This window comes from Pezoporus wallicus, unplaced genomic scaffold, assembly GCF_028554395.1.
Source record: "Pezoporus wallicus isolate ANWC-B61680 ecotype Strahan unplaced genomic scaffold, APGP_CSIRO_Pwel_v1 scaffold_11491, whole genome shotgun sequence".
Classification (NCBI taxonomy): Eukaryota; Metazoa; Chordata; class Aves; order Psittaciformes; family Psittacidae; genus Pezoporus; species Pezoporus wallicus.
In genome coordinates this window covers 34809-48790 of record NW_026642649.1, presented here as the reverse complement: position 1 = coordinate 48790, position 13982 = coordinate 34809, and the positions used below count along the sequence as shown (strand labels likewise).

General features: G+C 42.8%; 1 long non-coding RNA gene across 1 annotated transcript; it reads right to left on the bottom strand.

Moving 5' to 3' along the window:
• Positions 1-8865: 8865 nt before the first annotated feature.
• On the bottom strand, positions 8866-11892 carry LOC130611042 (uncharacterized). The gene is made up of 2 exons (XR_008975143.1): positions 10554-11892; positions 8866-9985 (listed from the first exon to the last, which is right to left on the bottom strand). It is a non-coding gene; the product is annotated as an uncharacterized LOC130611042 (long non-coding RNA).
• Positions 11893-13982: the final 2090 nt, after the last annotated feature.

The window sequence follows — 13982 nt, the reverse complement described above, 5'->3', positions numbered from 1 at the left end:
CTGCTTCTTGGGACTGAGGCATTCATCCCTGTGACTACCTATTTCTAAAATGAAAAATGGGAATGCTCTATCTTTTCAACTGACCAGAAGGGTGCTCAGAAGCATTAGCCACTCCACCATGCAGTTATGCATCTCTGGACCTGCAAAGGCAAATGGGAACATGTCAGAACACATTCCCCTGCAGCTTCATGACTCCACATTCAGTAGCTGCTTTAAACCAGAATGATGAACTTTCTCTATTCAGCTTTCCATAGCATAGGGTTCAATCCCCTTAATGACTGTATTTCCCTCCCTACCACTGCAGGGATACTTGCTGAGAGGGCATGATGTAATTGTCATAGCTGAAATGAAACTCAGATCAGTTGAGGAGACAGAGTGCGAAGAAGACACATTTTTGACAGAAATTCATCTGGCAAAGAGAAAAGGGGGAAAAAATGCAGAAGATCATTGCCTACTTAAAAAAAAAAAAAAAAAAAAAAAAAAGATTATGAGGGATATTATTTACTCAGGATTTAAGTGGCTGAAGGGCAGAGCTCAAAGTGTTGTAGTAAATGGGGCTCCATCCGGCTGGCGACCAGTCACCAGTGGTGCTCCTCAGGGCTCAATCCTAGGGCCAGTTCTGTTCAGTATATTTATGAATAATTTGGATGCAGGAGTTGGATATGCCAGTATTAAGTTTGGTGATGATGCTAAACTGGGAGGTGCTGTTGACTCTCTTGAGGATCAAGAGGCCTTGCAGAGGGATCTGGATAGGCTGGAGCATTGGGCTTTGATTAATGGGATGAAATTTAACAAGCTGAAATGCTGGATTCTGCACCTAGGACAGAGCAACACCAAACACAAGCCTAAACTGGGAGAAGAGTGGCTGGAGAGCAGCCCTGCAGAAAGGGCTCTGGGGGTTGACAGGAGGCTCAGCAGGAGCCAGCAGTGTGTGCCCTGGCTGCCAGAGTGTAAACTGCATCCTGGAGTGCATCAAACATGGCCAGCTGGGCAGAAGAGGTGGTCATCTTGCTGTATTTAGTGCTAGTGCAGCCTCACCTGGAGTAGTGTGTGTGGTTCTGGGGCCCACCATTGAAAAAGGATCTGAAGGTCCTTGGATGTGCCCAGAGGACATCACCAAAGCTGGTGAAAGGGCTGGAAGGCACATCCTGTGAGTTACGGCTAAGGGCTTTTGACCTGTTTAGTTTGGAGAGCAGGAGGCTGAGGGGTGACCTCACTGATCTCTACAGCTTCCTGAGGAGAGGACATGGAGAGGTGCTGATCTCTTCTCCCCGGTACCCAGTGACAGGATGCACAGAAATCAAAGCTGTGCAGGGAAGGCTTAAGACTAGATATTAGGAAGCATTTCTTTACCAAGAGGGTTGTCAAACCCTGGAACAGGCTTCCTATGCACTGCCTCCTTTATTCCACATAACAAAGTCTTAAGATCCTCCTTAAGATTCCTCTCTTTTGGCTTGACTTTGACTTGGCTTTAATGAACTAACTGCCGTACTGGTGCTATACAGCCTGGATCTTTCCCTTGGGTTTTGCTGTGTGGTCTGTTAACCTCCTCAGTCAGACTGGAAGCCCCACAGTAAACCAATACAGTGGTAAAGTATAAAGCACAGAGAATTACAGCACCTAAATGGCATCTCAAGTACACCTGTGGTGTTCTATGAATACTAACCTACCCAGCTGTGAAAATGAATTGCATAAATGGATTACAAAAGGGTAGGATGTAGAACATGTCCTTGTGGAACAGCTTCTGCTATAGGGTTGGAATGCTAGTGTGGCAGGGTTTCTTTTGGGAAAAAGAAGTGGTAATAGGAAGTTAACTTTCGTTTTGGGAGGATCACTTGTGCAACAGAAGCCCTCAGTGAGTTGTAAGCGTGCAGAAGAGAGTGGTGCCACCACCATACAATGAACCAGACGCACCCAAGCTCAGGTCAAATCGAGATGCAGCCAAAGAGTTTTAAACATCATAAATCTTATGTAAAGCATTTAGTAGCACAGAGAAAAGCTTCTCAGTTGGTGAGAAGCCGTGACATATTTCTGAAGCAAGAAACACCCCAGACAGTGCTGTCACCAGTGAAAAAACTATTGGTGAAAACTAAGTGAAAGAAATGGTAAAAAAAAGGATGATAGGAAGCCATTATAGGACACTGGGTGAGGATAAGAAAGCAGAACAGGAAATGTTTATGTAGATAAAGGAAGCCTGCAAAACAACTGCAACAGGGATCATAGGAATTTCAATTGGCCTGTCACTGAGGGAACTGTAATTAGGAAATATCAAATCACTGTGAAAAGCTGAATACTTCACATAGCCGTGGTTTGTCTTTAGACAGTTTATGAATGTGCAGCTATAGATAGAAAAGCAATAGCCTCAGAAAGCTCACATCCTGGCTTTTATCTCCAACTCCAGAATAGTGCAGGTCTGAAAGAATCAGTTTATTGACCTTCTGGGTTACACTATGAGCTCTATTTTCTCAGGCCTTCTGGCGATGGCTGGGGGCCAGTATACACACAGAGGATGTGGTTCATTTAACTTGTGGGGATTGACTCTTGTCATGTTTGTGGAGAGTATGAACTATATAAATTGTTGGGAAGACAACTCTGCAAGCTATGAGGTGGTTGAGCGGCTATACCTGGTTTACCACATGAGTTAATCTTAAATACAGTTGGAATATATGATAGGCAGTAACTAGTGAGTTTTGGAAATTACAGTATACACTAACAAAAGATTAGTTCCATTTGCAGGAATTACAGGTTAGATATAAGGAAAAGCTCTTTATTGTGAGGGTGCTGAGGCGCTGGCACAGGGTGCCCAGAGAAGTGGTGAATGCTCCATCCATGGCAGTGTTCAAAGCCAAGTTGGACAGAGCCTTGGGTGACATGGCCTAGTGGAAGGTGTCCCTGCTCATGGCAGAGGGTTGGAACTTCATGAGCTTAAGGTCCTTTGCAACCCTAACTATTTTATGATTCTATGATTAAAAAAAATCAGGTACAACCCCCATTTTGCTGCCAGCAGTGGCCACCTTGCTGTCTGTGGGGTTTAAATTCTCCACTGCAAAAGGGTGGTTAAGAATGTGGGGCTTTGGCAAAACTTCTCTGTGTTGTAGTTGTATGAGAGAACAGTTAATTGAAAATTACTGGATGTTAGTGTTAAAGCATCAGGTCTGACAGCATTGATCTTCAATGCTTCTGCTTGCCTTCTGCTCAGGCTCTGTGTGCCCCCTGCACTTCTGCAGGCCTTCCTTTGCCAAGGGTTTCCACATGATCCTTCCAGTTGCCACTCAAATGCCTTTGGTGCTTGCCTTGGCCAAAACCAGTGTGTCTTGCCATGGGGCATATGCTGTCCAGCATAAACCAGGTGGAAGTCCCCTCTGATGTTGGACTTACAAGGAGCATCATCTCATACTAATAGGACTGCAGCCAGTAAATAAAGAGTTGCAAAAGTTCATGTGTGGTAGTTTAAAGCATGTTCTCCTGAGAAGCTGAAGCTGTCAAATCTATTGTGTGAGACTTCATTTTTGCAAAGATTCATCTGAACAGGCATCTGGTATGTTCTGATTCACAGCACACGTATCTGCTATTAGAATCATAGAATTGTATTGTTCTACACAATAACCACTTTAAAGATTAGCCCTGACTGCATTCAGTATTACCTCTGTGACACACATTACTGCTTGACATCTGCTAAGAAGGTTAACATACTTTTACAGTATTTTATCTTTTCTGGTCTTTATTTGTCCTGGTGAAAGCTGATGTAGCTTGATATTTCTCAAGACATAATTGTTGTGTCTGGAGTCATCCTTGTTTGTGTAACAGGGATTGCATTTGTGAGATTTGCAGGGGATTAGAATAAGCATTGATTTTATAAAGAGACTGTGATTCACTCAGGTTTCGATGAAACCATGGGAGAAAGTACATATTCAATTTGACTTTCTTCTGGTTCCATGTGTACACTGCTCCCCAAAGGCTGTGCAGAGAGGTTTTCAAGAACAAGCTCTAATCCAATCTTCTCCAAGCAAACTCCCATGAGCAGCCTGCAGAAATGCCTGTTTTGTTTTCACGAGCCCTTTCAGCAGTATCACACGACTGTTTGCAGAATCTCAAAACTCTCATTGAAATAGCTGAGACAATCAAGGCAATTATGCTCCCATGGACCAAGTTTTAGTTATCTTTGGTCAGCTTCCACTAAAAACAGTTGTGTCCCTTTGCTGGCAGCCAAAGTATTTAGTTGAAAATCAGCATTATTTATCTCACTAATTATCCTTTCACTTGCTTTGGCTTATTTTTACAAATTCCCCTTTTTTTCCTCTTCCTAGATTATTTATTTTTTTAAGGCTTACTACTTATTGTTTCTCCTGACCTTTGGCTCCCTGAGCCTGTGAGGCTCTGGGATACTTTTCCTATTTAAAATCCAAAAGCAGACATTTCAGTTTCCTTTTTTACTTTTCCCCCTAAATAGTTCATGCCAGCAACTCCCTTTTATATGGCTGCTTCATTTGGTTTCCCCAGCTCAAGAAATTCATGTTAAAATAGGAGCTGAGGAGATTCTTTTGGCAGCCTGCCTGCTGAACTCTAGAAATGCCACTTCACATAGGCCATGCTTTGGATGCTTGAGTAAATTCCAAAGGATATAGCGGGGAAGACAAAGCTGTGGACTGAAGCCTGCTCGTGTGAGGAGAGGGGAAGCCATCCTCTAAACTGCTTTATCCTCATCATCACATGCCTGTTTCGTTCTGACTGCCTCATCCTGGCAAAGTAATTCACTCTCTTTGACACTTCGTCTGTCAATTGCTGTCCGTCACTCAGTGATGGTGCGAGTGAATTTGGTACCACTGAAACCCATTTATTAGTAAGCATATTCAGATATGGCATACAGACATCTACATGGTTACTAGAAAGCAATGACTTTAGACCCGTGCTTACCTGAGTGTCCTTCAAGATAAGAATCTTGCTGGGAAAGGCTGGCTCTGCTGTCACTTCTCAAAGGCATCTCCAAACAAGAGGATCCTAATTATATCATTGGGAAGTCCTAAAAGTGATTTTAGGCTTCCCGAAGTGAAATTAATCTGCAAGTTTGCACTGTTCTGTGTATGGAAAATGTTAACATTCACAGCAGGATTCCAGACATCTGCTTCACAACTGGTTTTAAAATCTAGGTCATTATATACAGGTGGCATCAGGTAGGTCTCCATGGAAGTCTCAGAATATTTTAAACAGCAAAACGGGTTTCTTTACAGCTTGTAACCAGCTAACACAAGTTTTTCATATGTGTACAGTACAAGAAAGGTTAAATATCTCTCTTGACCCTTCCTTGAGTGTGAATTTTTAACATTCCATGTTCTCATAGCTCTGGAAGGCAGCATTTCCTAGGTAAATTCCCCCGCTCTTCCAATCTGTTTGCTGATTTTTGCCATCCAGTATGAAACCTACAGTGATATAAATCCATTCTTGTTCTGGACCTTGGTCATTCATTTTCATATGCTGTGCAGTCATTCCTTGACTGTAGGCATTTTCCATTAATTGAAACATTTTACAGAATCCTAGAATCCCAGACTGGTTTGGGCTAGAAGGGACCTAAAACCTCATCCAGTTCCAACCCCTGCCATGGGCAGGAACACCTTCCACTAGAGCAGCTTGCTCCAAGCCCCGTTCAGCCTGCCTTGAGCACTGCTAGCGATGGGGCAGCCACAGCTTCTCTGGGCACCCTGTGCCAGTGCCTCAGCACCCTCACAGGGAAGAACTTCTGCCTAACATCTAATCTCAATCTCCCCTCTGTCATTTTAAAGCCATTAAGCACATTTGATGTGCCTCAGCTACTACTGGATGGGTGCTGCTGCCAAGTAGCAAGGGGATTGACAAGGACAGATGGTCACCAAGTCTGACAGTACCATTGGTAGGGAAGCAGAGATATGATTGCAGTGGCAGATGGATGCTGGTTGCTGGGTATGGAAAGCAGTGGATGCTCTGACTCTTGGACTTTCTACAGGTAGAAGCTACCTTACCTGTGGAGCAAAATGTTGGCAGGGATCCTGCTGTAACTGCCCACAGACTAGCCAGTGTCAGCCTGGGAAGCTTTATCCTGGTTCCCTTGGCCTGGATCAGGAGATGTAGGGGCATAATCCAGTTACAGACAGGTCAGGATTACGTGCCTCAGGAACAGAACTGCAGGGGCCCCTAACAGCCCCAAGACTGAGCTGCAAGCCAAAAACCTGCCCCATTTTCCCACCGCCAGCCCGAGTGCTTGAGAACCCAGCTGAGAGCCAAGCCAGCATGAGAAGGTCCCTGATAGCCTGAGTGAAATGCATGACATTTGGCAGCTCCACTGCTCTATGGGCTATTGAAATGCATAAAAACATTCCCAGTGTGTTCAGAGGGCTGTGGATCCTGCCTGCAGGCTCCTTTCCTTCTGCTGTGACAGCACTCCAAGAACTCAGATAACATCAGCACCTTCTAAACATAAATCCACCTATGTCTGAAAATGTTTAATATCTTTTTTTCCCTGAGCTTTTTACATCTGCTGCTTATTTTCATGTATTTTCCCACAAGTGCCAAAGTCTAAACTTGCCTCTCTTTTTCATTTCTTTCCACTGCAGCCAACACAATTTCCTTGTGCCCACTGCAAATTCCTCCACCACTGAGCTCTTCTGGCATCATGCTGCCTTGTGTTTTTAGGGCAGAGGGGAAGAGGGTTTTGTGTGGTCATTTAATGCATGAGAAAACTCATTAATAGATTTTCTGGGTAATGTTGTTTTTAACTGCAGAATAGAGAGAGCCTAACACTGCAAGCTTCCTCCTGATGCCCTGGCAGTCTCCTGCAATTCCAATTTAGTGTGACTGCGTTTTCTGGAAGGAAAGAATAACTTGAACTCTGTGCTTATTCATTCTCATTGCTGGGGCTAATCAATGAAGCAATTGTATTTGGTAGTAATGTGAGGGTTGTCATGTTTTAAACTGACAGGAACCCTCACATACAGTTGCCAGGTCACCAGGTGAGAATGAGAAGGAACCAGGTCAGTGACTATGAATATGGACCAGACCTGAGCCCACAACGCAGCTGACAGAATCACAGCCTGCTTCTGTTGAAATACCCACTTCCTACTATGGAGGCTTATTTGTGATTTCACAGCCTGTTGTGGTGAAATCAAGGTGATGTTGAGAGCAGACACTAAGCTGTATAAAACAGCAACAGAACGACTGCTCAACCAGAGTGTTAAACAGATTTTGTGCAATTAACAAATAATTACTTAAAAAAAAAAGAAAGGCACAATATTGTGTGCACATTGAACCATTTAAAAACAACACTGTGAGAAAGTCTACAAGCACTATCAGAGGCTCCTCACATCCTGGGGAAGGACGCTCTCTTTCCTGGCCATGAAAATGCAGTTTTGTTCCCTGAAGATGGCTAAAAACAATACAGCCACCTACTGACTGACAAGGTTAACCACAGCATGTTTATGTGCTTGTCACTTAACTGGCCATTTCCATCCTAAAATTGTGGCCCGTGGAAAACCGGTTTTCAGCAGCTGCTAATTACTGAAGCACACAATTAATAGCTGATTAGTAACTTGCTGACTCTCCGTATTACTCATCGCTTTGACATGTGGTTAGGTAGCTGGTGTATAAGCACTGCTAAGCATGTGCCATATATTTTCCCCAAGCATGAGATGGCATCACATCTTGCAGTTGTCAGACAAGGGCTCTATTTCCACATCTCCACTGGCGGGTAGGGATAAGAAAAAACCATAATCACAAGACATTTCCACTGAAGAATGAGACAGGACTCCCTGATGTCTGTGGCTGTCCTGTTCCCCTTTTGAGACCTCAGGTTGGTGTTTGCTGAATATTCATCACTTAGTGGGAGTCAGAGAAACACTCTGGGCACCAGCACAATGTTGATGGAACAAAATAAGGGAATGGGAGTCTTTGATTCAGGAATTACAGTTAACTGTGTTTAAGAGCTTCTTGTAGGTTGTGCGATGATGCAGGTGTTTGAACATGGAGCCTGACGTGCAATACCCTGTGTGTTACGTGACTTGAGGGCTTGCATCTCCTGAGACCATGGAATCTTGCAGGAGGTCCATGTTTTCCCACAGACTCTCATTAAAACAAGGTAATAAAGAACATCTCAAGATCATACAACTATAATGAACGATGCAAACATGGAATACAAGTGGATGAAATACTGCTTTTAAAGACAGTTTGTTTTACAGTACACCTACATCCTGCATGGATGTCAAGAAGCTCAAGAAGCCCCCTTTTACCAAAAGGCTTTTGTAATCCTTAAGGGAAAATGAAGTGTTGGTTAATAATCATACAAGGCTCAGCAGGAACAGTGTCTGTGTTGGCACACTGAAAAAAATACCTGGCATACTCAGTGCATAAGTAGCTGGCTGAGCAGTCCAAAAGGCACTCACAAAAACATGGTGAGACAACAGACTATGTGTAAATATAAAAGCAGTCTTACGTTGCTAGGAAATGGCTGCAGGGATTAAGACTGACCAGAGCACAGTAAGCCTCATGACAGTTTATAGAACATGGTTTTCACAACTGGTGAATGAAGTCCCACAATCCTCCTGAGGTTCAGGAGGAGCCACATAATCTGCAGTACTGCTGTGAAACCCTCTGCAGGCAGAAGGCTGATTATAGACACACAGAGATGCCTACCCTTGCCGGAACTGGAGCATCCAGACTGACATGACTAAGACTTCTCTTTGAAGCATCACTATGAGGAAACGAGACCTTTCTTCCTCCTGCCACCACTTCAGCATGGCTTGAATTAAATTTTAACTATGTTTAATCCCTATTGCTTGCATAACCCATCAGCTGAAATCACCCTTTGCACAATCAAAAGACAAGGCATCAAGAACCACATGCAAAATACTCCTCCTGGGTTAGTTTATTGTATCTTGCTATTGTAACTTAGCTGTTACTATAGATTCTCAGAACACAGTGCAAAGCTCTATGCATATGAGAAACAAACATTTGAGACTTTAAGCTGAGACTCAACGTCCTCCTTAGGATATTCAAGAACTTGTAAAAAACTTTCTTTGAATAAAAATGTGATATGTAATGGACAGAGATAAATATGGTACTATAAAATCTTAAAGCTAAAAGAATAGCATTTCAGGCTGAGAAGCTTGTATTTTCCAGAGTACAGATGTCAGGATGACACCTAAGGAGACAAACAAGCAGAAAGAAGCATCTGGAAACAAAATATTTGAAAGCAAAACTTGAACCAGCTTGTTTGCACTGAAAAATAAACGAGTGGCATCACAATGGACATGAGACTATGGCTCAGACAGAGCAAATTATAAACATACAAGATATATGGATTTCCAGAACAACTGGATCCTGTTTCTGTAAATACTTACGCACATGAGTGGACACATGAGTTTCCTGGAATTGCTCATGTGTAATGTTGTTAGTTAGAATCTGTCAGTCTCTAGTCACGTGCAGTGATGTTTGCAAACCTGTAGGACTGGAACCTCAAAAATCATAAATTCTTCTGAAGAGTGATGCTTTTTTCTCCTATGGACTGGCTAATAGTTAGCAAGCATTTGGTCATTTCTGTTATAAGTAGTAATAACCCATTTCCTCACACCAAGTCCCAGGAGCTGGCAAGGCACCCAGAGACAAACAGCACTGTAGTGGTTAGTGGAAGAGCAATCCTTTCTGTAATAAAAAGCTGGGTATTCACTTACGTATCTTAATTCTTTCCATGCGTGCCCTTTCTTGCCCTCGCCCCCTAAATTTTATTCAAACAGAAACCCAGGAATTTGGCCTCACGGCTGGGACTTCTGGACAGCTAGCAACCTGACTGGATGGGCAAGAGTGCAGCTCAAATTATAGCTGTCCTGACAGCTGGCCAGCGTCCACACAGCTCGACTGCACTTCAAGTGACTATAAATCTGAGGTATCTGGACCATGTCACGCTTACTGCACCGGTGCTAGTTATCTGAGTATATGCAGGAGGTGCCTGTATTCCAGTTTCTGCCTGTGTTGTTGTCCTGGGTTCAGCAGTAGCAGTCATGTTTCTCCTCCTTGGTAGCTGGTGCAGTGCAGTGTTTTGACTTTCAGCTCAGGAACAGAGCTGATAGAGATGTTTTGGTTTGGCCAAGGACTTTGTGAGCCTCATGCTCTGCCAGGGAGGAGGGGAAGCCGGGAGGAAGCAGAGACAGGACACCTGACCCAAACTGACCAAAGAGGTATTCCATACCACAGCACGTCATGCCCAGGATGTAACTGGGAGTTAGCCGGAAGGGCTGGGAGACGGCAGGGTTGGAGGAGGTATGGGTCGGTGCTTGGTCGGGGACTGGGGGGCCGAGTTATCAGTTGGTTGGTGGTGAGGTGTTGTATTCTCTTCCCTTGTTATTTCTATTATCATTGTTATTATTGGTAGTAGCAGTAGTGATTTGTGTTATACCTTGGTTACTAAACTGTTCTTATCTCAACCCGTGGGAGTTGCATTCTTTTGATTCTCCTCTCCGTCCCTCCGAGAGCAGGGGGAGGGCAAGAAAGGGGGGGAAGTGAGCGAACGAATTACCTGACTGGGTTTAAACCACGACAGTTGTCTTGAGCTGACGTGAGAGATGCTGGCACAGACTTCACACACTTTGTCATTTTAAAATACCTGACAGAGCCCTTGTAATGGAAATCAGCCACCTCTCAGGTTTCAGAAGAACTCTTCCTTTGAGCATAAAAATCTCTGGCTACCATCAAGTTGCTTGTTTTCTTTCCTAAATTTTTAATCCTGAACACAGTCAGAGACAAAAAATGGACCATAGGAAGGAGTGATATTCCAATGACAGTGGATTTTACATTGCCATTGATCCAGATGAGTCCATCGGGCAATGCCATAACATATTCTAGAGACGGAAACAGGCACCTTTTCAGTCTGCATTTGGGCAGTTCTTAGATGGGGGAGAAATTACTCCGTTCACCCTGTGAGCTGTGCCCTTCTGTAACCAGATCCTTCCTGACACCGACCCCAGCACTCTGGCTTGGCAGTAGCAAGTTCCGTGGACTAATTATATGCTATTGCAAAAAGAGCACTGGTTTTGACTTTTTCCTCCTCATTTAATTAATTCTTGCTTTATTCTCAAGTTATGAGGGAACCTTTAGGACTTATTTATATGGCTACAGGGCCCAGAACTGTGGAACAGTGCTGTCTGTCCCAGGCTGTAATGCACAAATAAGCCCTGATTGTGCATCAGTTAAGCACCTACCTCCTGTCATGCATGTCTGTAAAGCACAAGGGGCTAATTTCTCAGTCTCCAGCTAGGCACTGTGGAGAATCGTCTGTACTCCAAAGATCTTATAATCTCAAAAGGAAGTCAAGCAAGAAAACAAGGAAACATTTACTGTGAGGAATACTATTTGAGGTCTCAGTATCACTTTATCATATAATATCCTATCAGTGTCGGAACTGTGACTTTTTCCCTGTGGACTTTTCCGTTAAGGTCCCTTAAAGTCAATGGGACATCACATGAATAAAGAATGCTACAGATGAAAGCAGAAGCTGGATCAAGGCATAGACCTCCTCAGTAGTCACTTGTGGGCAGTAAGGTCAAAGGCTTTTTGAAACTTAAAAGTCAACTATATTAGTAGATTTTCTTTAATTCACTGCCCTGGAAATGAGATCTTCCTTTGTAACAATGCTGATTTCTCTCCAATTTTTCATGAAAGTGTCTTTGAATGACAATTAAAAAGACAGAGACTTTGCTAAATGGAAATAGTTCCACTTGCTAAATGGAAATAAAGACAGGTGCTCTTATAAAAAAAATAATAATGATGGTAAATGCTCCATCCTTGGCAGTGTTCAAGGCCAGGTTGGACTGAGCTCTAGTGTGAGGCGTCCCTGCCCATGGCAGGGGGTTGGAACTAGATGAGCTTAAGGTCCTTTCCAACCGTATCCATTCTATGATTCTGTGGTACCTGATTTTGCTAGATTTCCCATGGCCATTTTAGCAATTTGTTTTAAATTCAGTATTTGAAATTATGCTTCTTTAGCACTCCACAACAAAACCATTTATAGACATTTTAACGTTTTGGATAATTCTAGTTATGTTTAAAATGGATGAGAAAATATTGAAAAAATAGGTCTGATTTGAACCTGTGCTTAGGGAGAATTCAGAGCAAACACACAAAAAAGAATTCCAAATAAAACTCTGTGCTGAATCTGTAAGCAAAAAGCCATTCTATGCAACCAGAGTCCATGTTCGAGATCAGATCAGAGGTCTGACCTGAGACTGTGTAACATTGCAGTCTAGCTCCTTCAGGCTGCAGTTTTACAGGATAAAGAAGGGTCCATTCAAGTCCTATCTCAGAAAGCCACTGCTCATCTCAAAGTTTTCTATCCCTCCAGCTCTTTAACCAGCATATTCACTGATTGATTTTCCTTGAAACAGTAAGATACCAAGACATTCTCTCGCCTGTTATGTCTCTTTTGAAGCACCTCACATAGAAGAGAGAAAATATGTAGGTAGCTGCTACTCCTCTTCAGTCTTGAAGCTATCATCAGGGCAAAAATAGCTGCAGATGAATCACATTTTCATTTACCCATTTCAAGAAGTTGTTCCTTAGACAAGTGTCACACCTCGATGACCACTGCTAGTAACATTGCAGTTATAAGTGCTAATATGCATAAGAAAACACTTATAACATCCAGTTATAAGTGTTTTCAGCATTTGTCCGTAAAACCATCTTCACGCCCCTGTTGGAAACAAAATATTAGTCTTGCAAGACTTTATTCCAGAAGTCAACAGCTGAAACTGCAGAGCCTGCCTGAATTCATAAGAAAACCACATCCCTGTTGCACTTCATCCACCAGCCACCCACTGCAGACTAGTGGGTCCTTCAACTGTCACTACAGGCAATTTGCAAGTGAAACTGGGTGTTCTGTATTTCCCTCTCAGCCTGCTCCATTTGAATTCCCTTATGGCTACAAAGGAGAAAGCTTATTAGCTTTCTTGTCAGCAGATACGCTTGTAAGGTCTCTCTCGATAGCCCCTTAGATCTTGAAACCTTCAGTGTTGTAATAGCTGAGATTGCTGTCTCTTGTCAAGTTTGATGGAAGTTGGTCACTGGGCTCAAAGGTTACAGGGAGGATCAACTGGTACCTATAGAAAACATCAGCAACAAAACAACAGTTAGTCCTGACAAACAACTGAGATGTCCATTATGACATTTAAATATATACACATTTCTGCTTGTTTGCTTACACAAATATCATGACTGACAAATAGTCTACCTCTTGTTGAAAGACCTGTAGCCAAACCCATTCATCAGTGTTGCTTATATGGCAACAAGAAGACTTCCAGAGTTTTTTCCTCATGGAAATCAATTATGAATTGTTGAGAATCAGCAGTATTTCTAGTGCTGAAGAGATGATATACACTTCCAGAGCGAGAAAACCCATGTGAACATGACCTTTCCCTTAGTTTCCTTAAGAAATAAACCTCTCTGGCTTCATGTATACAACCGAAGGGAGCACAAACCCACTCCTTCCTCCTTGTACAACAAGTTTTCCAGATCATTAAATGAAATGTAAATTCTGTGATTTAGAAGAGAAAATCCTGGCAGTGGCTGCAATGAGGATTTTCTCAAAGCTGTTTGTTCTGAAGAAGGAATATGGGAATCCTTGTCATCATTTCATAGTAAGGCAGAGTTTGTTAAAGTCTTGGAGAAAACTGATGTGTCTGAGCATATAGATTCTCAAGTTCTTTATGGTTGTCATCCCACATACAGGTCAGTAATTTCACATGACCTCAACTCTTAGAATAAATAGCAAAAGAGCCTGGATGCATTAGTTGCAACCCAGCTTTGTAACTGCTATGATTCCACTTGAAAATATTTTACTGGCAATAAATGGAGATTTTGCTCTATTCCAACTTGATAAATGGGTATCAGGGTAGATTAATAATACAACCTATCTTCTGTGCCAAGCTCAGTTAAGAACCTAGAGTTGTAGGATCTTATATGCTCTCTATTTT